Here is a 16,018-nt window from a genome sequence, read left to right on the forward strand (position 1 = left end):
ATATGATAAACAAGAGTGTTTAATAAATATTTACCTCTATTAATGCTGTTATTCTGAATAAACAATTATTTTGCCATATAATTTATATAATGGTTGCTAAGTAACATAACATGCTGCCTTATCAGTATGTGCAATCACAGGTTTATATATATTAGCAGTGTTGGGCAGTAACGCATTACGTGTTACTGTAATTTGATTACTTTTTTAGTAACGTAGTAATCTAACGGGTTATAGTTTTCAAAATAGTAATTAGAGTATAATTACAAGCCGGGGTCTCTATACGTTACTGCCACGTTACATTGCTGACAGAATACAGTGTTTTATAATTTTGAGATTGTAAGAAGGATGTAGCACACACGCTGTCAAGTCAAGTGCCATTGGATTAGAGACCTGCTCCCATGAGACCCGACGCAACTGAGTGTGGAGCGGGACAAGATGCTGGTGCGAGCGGGTAGACACTCGTCTGCGTGCGGGATGCAGGAGAGTAAAATGATTCACAGGACTCCAGCAAAATAGAAATATCTAAACATAAAATTTCTAAAAACAAATAAATTGTTATTCATCTATTGCACACACGCATCATGAACTAATATAAAATATAAACGATTAATAGGTGCAAGTGTATGCAGAGTTCCCTTTCAGTCGGTCACTCTCGATGTCACGTCGGTGATTGACTAATCGGGATATCGCTTTGATAGAACAATCTACTTCAAGTGTAAACTAAACGAGCCAATGCACATTGGCATGCAATTATTGCATCCAGCTGCCACTGATCACAGCGCGAGTATAATAAGGCAGCAGGTGCAATGCATACCAGCTTTTCACTTCGGAGCCGAGTGTTAGTATCGTTCTGCTCAACTGTGTCTGCTGTGAACTATGAGTTCAGCACACTCTCGGAAGCTTCGTGTGTTGGCGAGATGACGCTTCAGCGGTGGTTGTTCCCGAGTCGAATGGGTTACGCACTTCAGGCTGCGCTACCCCCTGTCATGTTGCAAGCGGCCAATTCCCCTGTGCGCCTCAGCACTAAAAGAGCATTTCCTAAAGAGCTAATTTCTCTAAAAGAGCTTCAGGGATGCGTCTTAGTAAGACGACGGCTCGTCCTTATAAGGATGCTGTTTCACCCGTGTCGATCTCCGCATCGGAGGGAGAGCTGTCCGCTGAAGATTCGGCCGCGCTGCTGCTCCTCGGGATGGTGGCAAAGCCTGAACTGGATGTGGAGATGTAAGCTATGGTTTCCCGGGCCGCCGAGAGGGTAGGGCTCGAGTGGAAATCTCCACCGCATCCTGAGGCCTCGAGGCAGGATGATTGGTTTCTCAAGGTGGCTCGCGCTGGTTCTCAGGCTCCACCCCGGTGCCTTTCTTCCCAGAAGAAATTGACAAGCTCACCAGGTTGTGGATGGCACCTTTTACTGCCAGAAACTGGCCAGTGGGCTCCTCCTCCCTCACCACCCTCGATGGCGGTGCAACGAAGGGGTATTCGGTGATTCCCCCAGTACAGCGGGCGGTAGAGATGCTATTGTGTCCTAAGTCTGCCTCCTGCTGGCGGGGAGACCCGGTGCTTCCTTCCCGGGCCTATAGGTATTTGTCTGGTCTAACCGGCAGTGCCTATATGGCTAGCGGGGAAGCTGCTTTCGCCTTACACGCTATGGCAGTACTGCAGGTGCACCAAGCCAAGGCACTGAAGGACCTGCACGAGGGTGGTCACGATCCAGAAGGGCTGGAGCAAAGGCTGTCTCCCTCCACCCTCAAAGTCCAGGTTGCTGCTAATGCTGCTATTGCTGCGTACCATGACCCCATGAATAGGAAGTCTTTAGGTAAGCATGACCTCATCATCAGGTTCCCACTACACCCCTCAAAGACCAAGTGGTGAACCTGCAAGCGCTGCCCCTGGAGGAGGCAGACCCAGCCCTGACTTTGCTCTGTCCCGTCCGAGCATTGAGATGCTACGTAGACCGGACACAAAGCTTCAGGACCTCAGACCAGCTCTTTGTCAGTTACGGAGGCCGGCAGAAGGGGAATGCAGTCTCTAAGCAGAGGATGGCCCACTGGATTGTGGATGTCATAACCCTGGCTTATCAAGCACAGGGTGTGCCCTGCCCGTTCAGGTTGCGAGCTCACTCAACTAGAAGTGCATCCTCCTGGGCGCTGACTCGTGGTGCCTCGCTGACAGATATTTGTAGAGCTGCGGGCTGGACGACTTCTAACACATTCGCTAGGTTCTATAGCCTTCCTGTAGAGCCGGTATCCTCCTGTGTTCTCACCTCAAATGGGTAGTGGCACAGAGAGGCCCCGGTTAGTAACAGCTTGCAAAAACGTCTCCAGAGTGTCCTTACTGTAGACCCTGTTGAGATCCTCCATCACCCTAGGGAGCTGGACGCAACGGAACGTCCAGTGCTAGGCCTTCATGATGAATACGTGAGAACTGTGGAAGGCTGGGTTCCATATTGAGACCTAAGCGGTACCAGTATGCGTATAGTCCATGGTATAGCCTTAGAGCCCATGTTTCCCCGGCAGACTTCTGCCTTCCCAAGAGGGTTTGAATCACCTCAAATTTCTCCATATACACCTAAACGGATGCTATATGAGTATTTGCTTCCGAAAACTCCTTCGGGAAGGATGGGGCTTTCACAGCGTCCCTGTTCCAAGCGGAATGGGTACGTTTTCCCAGTGTTATCCAATCTCACCTAGTGAGGTAGTGCTTTGACAACGGTGAGTGGAACTACTTGTTCCGAGCCCTGGCCTACACCTAATAGGGGCGCAGGTGGCTTGCACAGGGCACTGGAAGGGGCAGCACCCATGGCGCTTTGGTAGGGATCCCAATTAGTCCCAATAATTGTGATGCAGGGTTACCATACGTAACCGAGACATTACTATTTAGGCTATAACAGGTGTTTGCAGCGTTTAACAATGCAGTGCTGAAATTTGCGTACTCACGTATCCTCTCATTATAACACACGGATTGTAGACATTATGAAAGAGTCATTATGCATGTATTTATTGTGTTATAACAGAGATTTGTGGGATTGCGATGAACTGAGATGTCTTTTAGAGATTAAATGCAGCTGTCTTTGCTGGCATTCTACCATGCCAAACCATGCATGCAGCAGCCTCTTGCTTTAGTTAAAAATAACAGTGTTCTGTGAATGTTGATGCTTTAATAACAAATATTTATCGGGAGCACGTATGCTGGGATTTCATAAATTTCATGGAGAAAAAAAAATAATGTAACTAGTAATGTAACTAATTACTAATTACTTTTGAAATAAAGTAATCAGAACAGTAACTTGATTAGTTTTAAAAGGAGTAATCAGTTATTTGATTACATTTTCAGAGTAACTTGCCCAACACTGTATATCAGTGCTTTGAAACAGCTTCTAATTCATTTTATTCAATCAGAATGCCATCTGACTGATCAAAGTTTTCATTTTTACCTGTTGACTCTCTCACTATATGTAGACACACTTGGCCCAAAGACTGCAGTGATGTTTTAAATTTCCTAAGATCTAAAGACAAGGCACAAGATGTCTATAGCAAAGCCACCTTCATTTCACCCTGAAAGATATCCTACCAGGAGCCCATGTCTGTGGGCCTGAGAAAGAAGCCAGTTCTTTTGTGTGGAATCAGGGCTATGGACAACATTACCCTCATCCTTCCTCTCTACAGAACAATAGAGCTGGCACTGGGCTCACCACTCACACTAGAACCCAGTACGCTAGTTTCATAAGAAGGACTGGAATGCAGCCAGAATTCCACTTTGTAAACTATGACTCACCACAGAGAGCAGCTTCTCTTCAATAACATATGCAGCGATAAAGCCCAGATTAATGAAATTATGCTATGGGCTCTGTTTGCTGAAGGATTCCAAAAGGACAAATTAGCTAATCAAATACCAGTACAATTGTACCAAATAAGACATTTGCAGTGCTTTTTTTTAAATTTGCTGATACAGTTCCTTCTTTTCTTCCTTCCTTATATTAACATATGCACATTATTACACAAATGCATATAATTATTGATTGGTTGAATTATTGCACATGAGGTACGAGAAACAGCAAATATGACTTTTTTTTCCCCACCCAAAAATTTACTCTGTAAGCATGCAGTTAAATTGGCCAAATATTTGTGATAAATAATAAAATATTTTACAATATATTTTGTCCTAATGTACTTAGTTCTTTTTGTCATTGTCTAAATTAAACTGGTAATTGGTAATTTTATAAAATAATTGACAGAAAGCAGCTTGTATTTTTATTTATTTATTTACTTATAATAATATAATATATAATAAATACTAGTATACTAGTTTACTAGTATAAACTCAGTAACTGAACACTTCTAAATCAGCATGTGACAATTGAGAGGCTACAGCATTACTGTTGAAGGCATTATACTGACTCTGAACATATGGTCAGTTTCATTGCCAACCAGCTCGAGGGACCAGAAGTTCTACATGCTTATAGAATGATGTTTGACAGAAGCCGATTAAATGATTTGTGGCTGACACCGGAGATCCCATAACTGCTTAATCATATTGTTTGCTTTACATGGCAATTTTGATGGGTTGGAGTGTTTGTTTGCTTCTTCTAGTTTTGCAGAAGTGACACATTTGACCTTTGAGTAATCTAAAATCGTGGTGTGGTCGAATTTACAATATGACGTAAGCATCAGATGTAAAAATAAATAAATAAATAAAATATTAAGTAAAGGACTTTATTTTTCAATTCTTCCAGGTTAACACAGTTACTCTGATAGAGTGCCAATCGTCTATGTAAATTGCATACAGTATTCCTGGGGGAAGTCACATTTGCCAAACGAATCGGCTGTTATATAGACTGCTGTTACCACAGCGACCGGTAAGCAAAGGCATCTCAAGTTTCATAGCATTGTTCAGTTGCATTATTTCACTGGGAACATTGTGCACACTTATGGAAAAACATAACACCTGTGTAATGTAGCAGTGAGGTTCCTGTCACAACGTCTCATACTGATGTATGCTCTGTGTTACTCAAGTCTTTTAGCTGCTAAAAATCACAATCTTTATGCAACAGATGATTCAGAGTGTTTAGTAAATGCTCTGGGCAGTTGAATGTATTATGCATGGTAGATAAACATTATTTATAGTGTTTATATAGAGTACTGATAGATCCATAACCCCGGGTGATATTTAGTTTAGATTGAGATTTTAAAATTTACAAAAGCAAAAAATAAAAAAAATGTTTCTATTTTTAAGTGGATTTAAGTATGAAGTATTTAGCAACTATATTTTCTGCTCTATAGATATGATTATGATTGTTTACTGTGATGCTTGTGCATAGATTTGCTTCCTATGTAATGGGTGTCTTGGCAGTACACAGCAATGCTGCTCTCTGGGTTTTGTAACAGAGCCATTGCATTCAGATGATGCCAGTCTTGTACAGTACCTTCAGAACATCGGGCAGTCTGTTTCTTCTCAGTCTTTTATTTGGCCTGCACCATTTTTGCGGATTTCACGGATTCAACAGATACGGCATTAAGCTATGGATCTTCATGGTTAATAACTGACATGGGAACAGTATGATTGTTCTGTAGTACAGTTATTTTCAGGCCCATAAATTCCAAAGTGCAATGCTTTGGAACCGTCCAACAAGGAGGCCCTGCTACCTTGATCCTAATAACAGCTCTTCTTCTTCTTCTTCTTCTTCTTCTTCTTCTTCTTCTTCTTCTTCTTCTTCTTCTTCTTCTTTTTGTTTGTTTTTAAAAAGGCAGGTTGTGTGGGAATGACCAAAAGGCTGTATGTACATCATAATTATGAACCATGATTTGATACTGCATTATTCTTCTAGAATAATGCATTTAGGAGTACATTACTGATTAACATGCATGGACTAAAAGCCACAAAAGGTCCAGTTTAATGTTTATTTTTTTTAAGGGACTTTAAGGATTAGACTCTACTGAAATCAAGTCCCGTGCGCATCGTGTGAGGAGCGATGTTTGAATGAGTTGCTACATATGCAGAGCATTCCAAAACAGTTACTTATAGGGTTCCATTTCAGTTATGCTGCTACCTACAGTATGTAGGCAGTAGACAGCAAGGCAGCTTGCTTTTTGGAGCAGAGCCAAAGAGCCAGAGAGAGAAAATGAACCCAGCACACTGAGAAACGAACAGATCAAGTAGAGATCAGAGTCCTCGGAGTGTTTGAAGACCTGTTCACCTCTTTCAAAATGCAGAACAGCTGTAATGATGTCAGTATGCATTGAGTGGAATATTCCAGATTCAGCATGAGCATTCAAGTATAAATCTGTGTATTCAGGTGTGCTATGTGAAGTTAGAGGAATAAAGCAGCCAAGCGGAGGGGAGTCTTGTCTCCGGGCCAGTTCCACTCTGGCACTGCCCTCTTCCCATGAACCCGAGCCCCAGAAACAAAGTGGGGGGATTATATTATCTTCCTCTGGACTCGTGAGGATACACTTTCAATCGCAGCTGCATTGCAAATCCAGTTAGTAAAGGATAGTGACAGGGAACAGGGATAGTGTCTTTTTACGATTGTTTCATGTCAGTCAGACTTGCAGTGTGTGACTAAATAAGAAAAACTGACCTTGAGAAGAGTGAAATTACCCTCAGATTACCTTGTCCATTACACTGTAAAGTCAATTATTTAGGAATATACTATAATATACTATGCCTCATAAAAAATCATACATTACAAAATAAATTGGTATGCTGAACATGATTTAATTCAAATTTGTATGTGAAGTGTATTTTTTTAAATGTTCAGATAGACTCTGAAATGTATGTTATTACACATATACATTAAATGTATATTTTAATGTAATGTAATATAATATGCTGGCATATTATTTACAGCATACGTACAACTCTGAGACATACACATTTTTATAAATTATCTGAAGACTGGTTAGGAATTGAATTGGCAGAACCTTTTATGGTCATTATTTATATAATAGTTCAGCCTCATTACTTCAGGCAAAATTACATTACAGTAAATAAAAAAAAATAACCAAAAAAAAAAAAAAAAAAAAAACAACAACAACAAAATTAAATTGGCGATTTAACAGGCTAATTTGATTGTTTTGTAAATAGTTTTAAAGGGATTGTTCACCGAAAAATGAAAATTCTGTCATTAATTACTCGCCCTCATGTCGTTCCAAACCCGTAAGATCTCCGTTCATCTTCGGAACACAAATTAAGATATTTTTGATGAAATCGGAGAGCTCTCTGACCATAGACAGCAACGCAACTGTAATGTTCCCAGGTCCAGAAACGTAGTAAGGACATCAGTAAAACAGTCCATGTGACATCAGTGGCTCAACTTCAATTTTGCGAAGCTACGAGAATACTTTTTGTGCGCAAAGAAAACAAAAATAACAATTTATTCAACAATTCTTCTCCACCGACTTACGTTTTCCACCATTTTGGAGAGTATCCAAGAACGTATTCAACGTAATCAGCATTGTTTACGTTTGGGGGAAAGCGCACGCATGAATGTAATCTGCGTAATCAGCATTGTTTACGCTTAGGGGAAAGCATGCGTATGCGTTGTGATACTCTCCAAAATGGTGGAAGATGGTAACTCAGGGTAGAACTGTAGAATAAATTCTTTTTTTTTTCTTTGCACACAAAAACTATTCTTGTAGCTTCGCAAAATTGAAGTTAAGCCACTGATGTCACATGGACTACGTTTCTACGACTACGTTTCTGGACCTGGGAACATTACAGTTGCATTGCAGTCTATGGGAGGGTTTTAAAGCTCTCCAATTTCATCAAAAATATCTTAATTTGTGTTCTGAAGATGAGGTCTTAGGGGTTTGGAACCCTTCATTTTGGGGTGAACCAACCCTTTAAGTATATATCTTATTTGTTTTCAAAGTTGATTTAAGGGTTAATGTATGTATATACATATTTCATTAACTATATTTATTCATTTTTGTTTAGAAATTGATAACATTACTCAAAATCGTAGAGGGAATTTTAAGTAAGTAATTTAGTTCCATTGGGGCTCAGCTAAAAAAGTTTGGAAACTCCTGCAATAGCAGATCTCTCAATTATCAGTAAATGATATTGAAAATTTGTCTGATAAAAACCTTTTTAAAGGCAAATTTACTTTTAGAAGAAATCCAGATGTGGTTTAATGAAAGTAAGAGAAGCCTTTGGCTGAATTTAATTATTGTCAAGGTTCAACAAATATGAAACATTAGACCAAAACTGTTGATGTGGTAATGTAATAACGTGTGTTTCTTTGATTTTTATTGAATGATTTATTCATTCATTTGCATTTGCGGTCTCAATGATTCTGACCAGTCATATATATATATATATATATATATATATATATATATATATATATATATATATATATATATATATATATATATATATATATGGCCTATGCAGAATCTTTCCATATGTTGACATATAAATCATTTGCATGAAAATATTCAGAAAAAATTTGAGATGCTTTGCATATTTGTCAACATGAAACTTCCATTTGTGTGTGTAAATGTTTAACAGAGAACATAATCTGGAGAGAATTCAGCAGAACATACACAGCATGTGTGCAGTTATACATCACAATAAAGGTCACTAAGAGAGAATTGCTATACACTTAATTAAACCAGAAGTTCACAGATACAGATCGCAGGAATGAAAGGCATCCAAATTGTTTATTTGACCTCATTGTTTGTTCTGGACTAATTGTATAATGCTCAAAAATTTAAACCGAATTGCCGTGTCATTGCAATTTTACATCTGACCATGACTTAGCCTTACTTTTTTCAAAATCAAGATTTTCCAAAAAGTCTCCAGTAACACTTCAGTATAGGGACCAATCCCCTCATTCATTCCTTATTAACTATTAATAAGCAGAAATTGTGAGTTTATTGAGGCAAAAGTCATAGTTTATGGTTCATAGGGTTTGTTTGGCCTTCCAAAAGAGGACACAACTAGAAATCAGTGGTTAAGTTGTATTTACAACACTGTTCCAGAACAGTTCAACCCAAATATTCAGATATGTGCAGCACATTTTACGGAGGACTGTTTCCTGAACCTGGGAGAGTAGCCTTCAATGCCTTCTCTGCACAAAGTTTGTTTCTATAAAGTGGGGCAATTCCAACTTTGCAAGAACAGTCTGGTGCTTCTGACTCACAGCCTGTTAGTGTTTTCATATTTAAAGAATTTCCCACTGACGATTCAAACTCAAGTTTTGAGCAGTGTAGAGTAGCGCTTATTGTTTGTCGTTTCTCCAATCATAAATGCAGACATGGTTTTATGTTTTAACACGTATAAAGACAGCATAAGTCATTATAATCAGTAATTATGTCTCCACTGGATGCAGCAAATGCCTCATTTGTAATGGGTTTTATTGGTTTTGTCTCATCGTGCAAGGAGACAGCATCACAGTATGTTAAGGGGCGTGACATTTCGGTCACATGCTTGAGGTATTCGGATATATGGATGCTAATGGACTTAATTATTAATTTAATTTGTGGTATTTATTATGTAATAGGTATTTATTTGTTTTAAGTTAAAATGAGCTAACTTTTTTATATTAAATATGTTTATTTGAGATATATTCTCTGGAAAACACTTATAATCTAAGAGTTAAGGAACCGTGTTGCCCAGGCTTTTTATTGAATTGTGCAATGTTTTTAGCCAGTTCATTTCACAAAGCTTACCTGACTGCACAAAGTTCACAATTATGTTCATGCAACTGTTTGATGTAACAGTTCATAAATCATTGTATGCCAATCCCTTAACTTCATGAACAATATATTTGGATTATTTGATATTACAGGACTGCATATGACAATTTTTCTACTGCATGTGTGTGGGTTAAATTAAATCTTTTAAATTTGTCTCAATATACACTATTTTGGACAATTTTATGCAGAAGAGCACTAATTATAATTGGAATAGGTTTCACAATCTGGCAACCCCTTTAATGACATCTTGATATTCTTTAGCCAAAATAAGGCAAATTTTATATATATATATATATATATATATATATATATATATATATATATATATATATATATATATATATATATATATATATATATATATATATATATACAATATGTAGTCCATTAGTATTATTCAGTGCTTAGTTAATAACATAAACACTGTAATGCAATCAAGCTGGTTTTATCAGTGTAAAAAATATTTTAAAAAATGATCTTCCCTAAAATATTGTATAAATAAAGTTGTATAGGGTGAGACTTTATATTTCAGCTTGTGTTCATGGGCAAAGTCTATGTAAATGCTATTAGATATTCGACTCTGGTAACAGACAGCTAAACCGTCTGTGTTCTTTAATGCAATTTTAATGTGATCCCGGCTATTCTCAGAGCTTCGCCATGACATCATCCATTTAAATACTTATGAGGTCGCAGTTTCTAGCAAACCCCCTCAAGCGCCGCGGGTCCATTTGTATTTCTTTTTAAACAGGCCCATGCTGTGAGAGCTAGAGAATAATAAGGTCAATTTTTAATGTCCATTTAATTGACAAAGCCATTTCTGCAGTCAGATGTTTGCTTATGATACTATCACACGATGAAAGGTTTCCCCCGAGGGGCATCGCAAAGGAGGGGCGTGTTTGTACATACTCTCACTGCCCATCCGGTAACGCATGAAGTCAGGGTGTTCTCGCAGACTGGAAGCCAGATTCACAAAGACAGCTGTCCTCTGACCTGGACGAGGCTTCATCAGACTAATGCGGGTGAAATCTGCAGCTACGCCCCTCTCGTGCAAGAGAGCCATTTCTTGTATCTAGGTGGTCTATTTGCAATCACTGGCAGCGTGGAATAAAGTAAAAGTGCCCAAGATCCCGGGTCTGACTCACTGTGCAAACTGTGCAATGTTGAATAACTGAAAAAAGTTATGTTATTTCAGTACAAAATCTAAAGAAATATCTATCTATAAACAGTTATTGATGATCTTAAAAAAAAAAAAGAAGTTGTGCCAGCATCACATTATTTTTATTTATTTGTTTTTTCTGCTAATTTGTTTCATTTGGCTTTCTGTGCAAAAGGTTCATGTTTCACATTAATATTGTTCATCACTGAAAGAAAAAAAAAAAAAAAAAAAAAAACCTTTGAAACAGTTCTCAGAAATTGCTAGTAAACTTAGATTAGAAAAAAAAAATAGGAAAGAACTGGCAAATAACACAATTTATTTAACACAGATAAGAATATTTTCATAATCTTCATTTTATTTACAACTCTGGAAAATCTTTGAGTGGATCATTTGCTGTCACTTTTTTCATTTTTTTTTAATATTTCATATTATTTTATATGTTATTATTATATGTTATATTCTCAAATATTACCTAAGTGAGATCCTTATTGACTCTCATGCTAATCAAGTGCATTGGACAGCGGTTTATACAGATTAGTCACTATCTAAAAATATTTAACAGTAAAAGAGCACAAATGACCAATCAAAATTAAAATGAAAGAATCTTAACTGTCATATTTTCTTAGAAATAAATAAATAAAAATACATTTTCCTCTTTTTGTAAAAGAGTAGCTTGACTGTAACTACTTGAAACGATGAGCACTTGGCAAACTACAGTTTGAAAGTAGCTTCCCAAACACAGCAACTGTGCCAGTCTCACGCAGAGTGCCAGTCTGACCCAGGCCTTTCAAAAGCAGGCATCCTAACGCTTGGCACTTATGCGGTCCAGCAGTGGCAACATTATGCAGATTGTCTGTTCTCCAGTACTGCTACAAAGAGAAGACTGTTGCAGTAGATAGAATGAGCTATTTTCCTTTGTTGATGGTGATGCTGTGAGTTTTTTCTTTTTTTCTTAATGAGTTAAATTGGGGTTATCACATGAAATACATATACAAAATGTATTATTATTGTGTGCCAGATTACTGCTAAATGTATTTTAATTGGCATGCATTAAAAACAACAATGGGGCATTTAATTTTTCTAGACTTATATTCTCACCTTTTAAGTCTTGTTTGGTAAACTGGTCACACAATGTGTCAATAATATTTTAGGTAAGCTTCATGTTGCGTTGAAGGAATAGTTCACCTATAAATAAAAATTTACAGAAAATAAACTCTCTCATGCAATCCAAGCTGTAGATAAGTTTGTTTCTTTGTCTGAACAGATTTGGAGAAATGTAGCTCTGCAGTGAAAGGGTGCCATCAGAATGATCATCTCAATAATCTGCAATGTGCATTCAGTTCATCAGTTAATATCTTGCAAAGCGAAAAGCTGCATGTTTGCAATAAACAGATCTATCAGTAAGCCTTTTTTTACCTGCAAAGAGTCCTCTATATATAATACTGCTTTCTTCACTGAAAATAAAAAAATCTTGACTGAATCAGGAGAGAAACATGCACAGATGAAGCACCGTTTACAAGCGAAAACAGGCCAAAACAGGTCTAATTATGTGGGTGGATTTTGATGTGAGAGGAAAACAGGCAATTAAATATTTCACTGCAGGAAACGTTAATATGAATTATGGACTTGTAAAGTTTAAAATGTGTTAATGATGGATTTGTTTCTTACAGACACGCAGCTTTTCACTTCACTAGATGTTAATTGATACTTGCAGATTATTGTGATGTTTTTATCTGTTTGGACTATCATTCTGGCGGCACCCATTCACTGCAGAGGATCCATTAGTGAGTGATGTGATGCTAAATTTCTGCAAATCTGTTCAGATGTAGAAACACACTCATCTATATCTCGGATGGCCTGCGGGTGATTGAATTTTGAGCAAATTTGAATGAGATTTTAAGGCTTTCTAATAAAATCAGTTTGAACTAGCTTAATGTTAAGGCTCAAATATTGAAGAAAAAGTGCATAATAATTATTAAAGTGTTCATGTAGCAGACGCTATTATCTATGCTGTCTTATAGCACTCCAGATCAGTCCTCATGAAATTCTGTTGTAGGTATAAAAATTAGGTATTTCAGAGTGAAACCATATATTTAACAAGAAAAGAAAAGAAAAAGGTGGAGAAAAAAAAAATCTGGCAGAATATGTCATTGGTATGTAAATGTGGTCAAATGTTAATGATTAAGCATCAAAAGTCCAAGGAACAAGACATTTTTTTGAAACTTATTTTCAATAGAAGGTCTTTTTGGACTGGGAAGGAGTTGTTTTCACAGTACAATGAACTCTTATCTCAAAAGAGCGAGGACAATTTGATTTCTCAGGATGTTCATTTAAGTGATTTCAAGGAAATGGGATTTAATAAAACCAACAACACTATTTCACTATTTTTGAGTGCAGTTTTCACATACATGCTCATTTTGAAACCAGCTCATTTAAAGCCTGGGAAAGGGAGGCAGACACATAGACAGGTTCTTCATTTGAACTTAGCTTTCATAAATTTATGTTAAGCAACAAAGAAGAACGTTCCTTAATGGAAAATATATTTCACACAATATTTTAACCACATCAGGATGTCATTAAGCACTTCAAATTTTTTTTTTTTTTTTTTTTTATTACTTTCCAGGTGAACTTTCCCAGTGGTTCGCTAAACAAATGACTATCTTAGTGTACAAAGCCTCTGCAAAAATGTTTCCCTTTGGCAGAGTGCTTCATTGTTTTTGCTACGGTCAGAATACCAGTGTGGATCTCAGCGGATTGAGCCACTGTAAATATGTACTAAATAAAGAGCTGCTGCTTTGGTTGAAGGGTTGCAATCAAAGAGCAGAGAGAGAGAGAGAGTTTAAAAAAATTGCATTCCTCTGGCTGGCCTAAACCCTCTGTTCGACGGAAGTACTGGGCACTCGCCCTGCTCTCCACTGTGTGCCAGTGACCCTGTCCTGATCCACAATGATTACGTCCAGACTGCAGGGCTCAACCTTTCTTAGCCTGAAGCCACCGGCACACCCACTACACAGGCTCCCACACTCACCCCCTCATATTTACACAACCGCTAACCCTGGATTAAACAGGAATGACCCGCATATGAAGTACTCAGCATAACCGGCTCATCTTAAAGAGACAGTTCAACCCAAAAAATTAAAATCATTGTCATCATTTCTTCACCCTCATTCCAAGACTCGTTCCTTCTCTTCTCTTCTCTTCTCTTCTCTTCTCTTCTCTTCTCTTCTCTTCTCTTCTCTTCTCTTCTCTTCAATATTACTGATTTTCAGTAAAAAAAAAAAAAAAAAAAAAATGTATTTAGTGCTATATAAAGTTATTTCATGTAATATTCTAAAATATTACCTAACTGAGATTATTATTGATTCACATCAGTCCTAACCATCAGTATGTCAGGATTGGACTGTCTTTTTGTTTTGCTCCCCATGACCCTGTTTCTCCCTCATGTGCCCTTATTTGGTCGTTCCTGTTCCTGTCCTCATTGTCTCTTAATCAGTCATTCTGTTCACCTGTGTTCCTCCCAATTGCCTCCTTAAATCATGTATTTATTTCCAGTATTTTATTTTATTTTATTTTATTTCATGCACAAGCTCTATAAATGTGAATGTTATTGATTTTTTTTGGGGGGGGGGTTACAATGTAAACTTGTATGCCTTTGGATGCAAGTGTGCCTTGTCAGTGCCAAAAATTCCTTCATGTCACTGATTGTAAATAACAATAATAAAAAAATGGTCTATGGTGGGAGATATTTAATTCAAAAGATATTTAAATGACCGTATCCAAAACAAAGATTACCACTGTTTGGCACTGAAATGTGCTGCTAAGTGACAAGGAAAATCAAAACGGACAATATCACAGGATTCAAATATGCATCACATTTATATACATTCCTTGTGCTTGTGTGTCTGTTTAATAAATATGTTCTTTATTTTGATTGGTTTCAGCTACAAAGCTTTTATTGTCAGCTCTGTTTAACACATTTTACCATGTTGTTCTGCAGATTCCTCCCCAAAAATCAAGTTCAATCAGGACTTCAAAGTGCACCAAGTAAGTTGTTTTAAAAGTTTTTGCATGTAATTCTGCACATTTCCCACAAAAATCAGGTTCAATCATTGTTGCGTTCCATTCTGAAGAGCTCATCCCTATGCGCTAATCCCTTTGAAGGGATGAAGGGTGTTGGGGACCAAAAATCGACCATGCTGAGGCACAATTAAATGTGTTCATCATTTGTACCCTTCAAAGTCTTTAATTCCGATGGTCTCTTTGAAGTGGCCAGTTTTAAAGAGGTAGGTCACCCAACAATTTAAATGCACTGTTAATTTACTCACCCTCAGGTCATCCAAGGCATGTGACTTTTTTTTTTTTTGAGTCGAAGAGTAAAGAAAATTTTTAGGTGAAACTGTGTTCTTAGTGATTCATACAATGCAAATCAGTGGCTGCCCATCTTTGAAAAAAAAAGGTGTATATCAGGAAACACTAAAGTAATACACGTGGCTCCATATGATATATTGAGGAGTTATTAAACGAAATGATCGGTCTGTGCAAGAAACTGAGCATTATGTACAACATTACTACCTGTAATTCATAGCCTTGAGCAATGGGGAAAACAGATTCATTTCCACAAACTGGTTCTTTGGACAATTCATTTCAATGAACTGGTTCATTTCAATAGCTTGTGTATGTAATCTTGCAATGATGAAACTTTTACGCAATAACAATTGCGAGTTCAACTACACAGGCTCCCACACTCACCCCCTCATATTTACACAACTGCTAACCCTGGATTAAACAGTAATGACCCGCGTATGAAGTACTCAGCGTAACCAGCTCATCTTAAAGAAACAGTTCATCCCAAAAAATTAAATTCATTGTCATCATTTCTTTACCCTCATTCCAAGCTTCATTCCTAATAATGTAGTGATTCAGTATCAATTAATAAGTTGTGTGGCAGCGCTGACAACAAGTTTATTAGCTTGTGAATGAGCTTTTGAATGCGTGCGCATCAATTAAAGCAGCGCACTGATATTGAACGGTGATTAAATTGAATGTTTTTAATGCATTGGCTTTGTCACACACACAGTGATGTTCAGTATGGTCACACTGTATATCTTTTATTGAAGAAACTTTTGAAAAGTTGAAAAAAAAACAATTTATGAAAAAAAAAAAA

General features: G+C 37.5%; 1 long non-coding RNA gene across 1 annotated transcript in view; it reads left to right on the forward strand.

Annotated features, from left to right (window-relative positions):
- Positions 1-16,018, forward strand: part of LOC122138526 — a 96,740-nt gene that overhangs the window by 51,743 nt on the left and 28,979 nt on the right. The window contains exon 2 of the long non-coding RNA XR_006155650.1: positions 14,852-14,898. This is a non-coding gene — a long non-coding RNA (uncharacterized LOC122138526). The remainder of the gene's footprint in view (positions 1-14,851; positions 14,899-16,018) is intronic.

Source organism: Cyprinus carpio, chromosome B9 (assembly GCF_018340385.1).
Source record: "Cyprinus carpio isolate SPL01 chromosome B9, ASM1834038v1, whole genome shotgun sequence".
In the NCBI taxonomy this organism is placed as follows: domain Eukaryota; kingdom Metazoa; phylum Chordata; class Actinopteri; order Cypriniformes; family Cyprinidae; genus Cyprinus; species Cyprinus carpio.